This window comes from Mycetomoellerius zeteki, unplaced genomic scaffold (assembly GCF_001594055.1).
Source record: "Mycetomoellerius zeteki isolate Tzet28-1 unplaced genomic scaffold, Tzet1.0 scaffold56, whole genome shotgun sequence".
Taxonomy (NCBI): domain Eukaryota; kingdom Metazoa; phylum Arthropoda; class Insecta; order Hymenoptera; family Formicidae; genus Mycetomoellerius; species Mycetomoellerius zeteki.
In genome coordinates this window covers 45,421-48,153 of record NW_017257566.1, presented here as the reverse complement: position 1 = coordinate 48,153, position 2,733 = coordinate 45,421, and positions in this window count along the sequence as shown.

Sequence of the window (2,733 nt, the reverse complement as noted above, 5' to 3'; positions counted from 1 at the left end):
AGGAACTTTGATTCGGGATATCTTACGGCCATCGTTGCTCTTGACTTCACAATGGCATTCAAGACAATTAACCATGGCCTCCTCCTTGCCAAACTTCGAATGTGCGGTCTATCTCAATCAGCTCTGTTGTTACTTCAATCGTTCCTTACAGGTCGCTCCCAGTGTGTTCTTACATACAATCCATGCCCTTCATTTTTCTCCTCTGGCTCCGTTCCTTCAAGGGTTTTTCCGTACCTTATGGATCTATTTTTGGTCCTTTGTTCTTCAGTATTTTTGTTGCGGATCTATCCTCTATTCCTGTCTCCTCCACACTTTTTATGTATGATGACGATGTAATTCTAATCAAATCCTTCCATCCCTCAAGCATTATGAGCGCTTCAGTGGTCGTCAACAATGATCTGAACATTATCTCAATATGGCCAATACCAATGCCCTGCATCTGAACCCTTTCAAATCTTCCTTACTAGTCGTCGGCTCATCCGTTTTACTGTCTCGTACTCAATCCTTCAATATCAATATAAACTCCATTCCAATTCCTTGCTCCTCCTTTATTAAAGTCCTCGGTGTTCATCTGGACTCCTCTTGATCTTTCGAGTCGCATATGATCACTAAGTGCAGAGCTGCTTATGCTCGTCTTCGTCTCCTCTATTCCTTTCGCCATATTCTCTCTATGTCGCAAAAACTTCATGTCTCTCAATTGCTGGTTATCTCCTTATTCGACTACGCCGACGTGGTATATATTCCTGCTCTTAGTCAGCAATTGATTAATCGTATTCAATGCATCCAAAATTCCTGTCTTCGTTTTGCATATTGTGTTTGTAAATTTGATCGTATTACTCCTGTGTACGTTAACTCCGGATGGTTTAAAATTCGGCAACGCTTCGTCCTTCATTTATGTTATCTTACGTTCTATCTCCTCAGATCCGGTACCCCTCCTTACCTACGTCATCTCCTGCATTTTAATTCCGAACTTCACTCCTCCTCTAATCCCCCTGACACCCGCTTTCACAATCTTCTATCCGTTCCCTCTCATCGCTCTGCCAAATTCCGTGCAGCCTTTTCCTATATTTCTGTTAAATACTTCAACATGTTTCCACCTTCCGTTAAAGACTCTCCTTCTCAGACTTCTTTTCGTTCCTCCGCTGCGGGTCTCATTGCGTCCCTCGCGACTTTACATTGAAAATGTAAAGGTAAATGTTAAGGCAAATATCTTTGTAATGTAAATGTAATGCAAATGTTCTTGTTATGGTTAATAATTCTCGAATGTTTGTTTTTTCGTTTATTTTGTTTATTTCTACGAGCTCGTGTTCCTTTTATATCTAATGTAATACCTTGTATAATCGTCTTATTGGCTGACTCGTAACAGCAGTTCTGCTGACGTCTTGCCATTCGTTATGTGTAAATTTTATGCATTGCAATAAAGTATGAATTGAATTGAATTGTGTGCAAATATGCATCGTTTTTGGTCACTAAAAATTGTTTAACAAATTTCTAGTTTATCGTTAGAACTCTTTGGAAAACACTCAAATGTGTCAGAACTAAATTAAAACTGTAATAAAATAATCAGAACTCTAGCGAATCAACCAGCATATCTAATGTATGTTCCAATATGGACCATTTTCGGTCACTAAAAATTGTTTAACTAATTTCTAACAATGTTTAACGTCAGAACTATTTAGAAAGCACTCAAACGTGTCATATCTTCATTAAAATTGTAATAAAATAATCAGAACCCTTATGATTGGGCCATTATATCACCTGTACGTGCCAATATGCACCGTTATCAGTATACGAAAATTGTTTAACCAATTTCCAGCAATGATTATCGACAGAACTATTTAGAAAACACTCAAACGTGTCATATCTTCATTAAAACTGTAATAAAATAATCAGAACTCTTATAAATCGAATAGCATATCACCTGTATGTGCCGTTTTTGGTCTCTAAAAATTGTGTTGTAGCCCCAAGTGCTACCACGAATTAGTCCTGCATTTCTGCATGGCAACAGGCTTACGGAAATGCAAGACTATTATCAAAAAGCAACCTTTGCATTTCTGCATGACAACGGCACGCGGAAATGCAAGGCTGCGAATTTAACAGCGCGTGCAGACTAAAATCGCACACGCGCCGAACAATTCCCGTGACCATATATAGTCACGGCAGGAATCGTAATAGGACACCGCGATTCCTTTATACTCGTATTCGGCTGCCTAATCGCAGACCGAGGAGTTCGAGTTCAAGTTCGTTCCGATAAGGAAACCTAACAAGACGTTACGCGCCGCGAACGCCGGTGTCACCTTACAACTGCGACACCGATCATCATCGCGAGCGCGAACGCAATCATTAAAGTAAACTACGAAATACTTACGCGAATATCTAATACAATATTTAACCGAAAGGACCCCGCACAAAATGGCTTGAAGTTGGACCTCACTAAAAATGTCTGAATTTTGTGGTATATTGTAGATTATGACCTCTTGATGAAAAGTCCTAATGGTCGCAAGACCCAGAAATGAACAGTTTTCGAGATATCGAGGTCAGAAAGTCGTAATTGTTCCTACGAACACCAGTGAGCGCGCATGTTTCTAAGGCTGTTTTGTACGCGCGCACTCGCTTGTATGAATGTGTGTGTGTGTGTGTGTGTGTGTGTGTGTGTGTGTGTGTGTGTGTGTGTGTGTGTGTGTGTGTGTGTGTGGCGCGTGTGGCGCGCGCGCGCGCGCGCGCGCGCGCGCG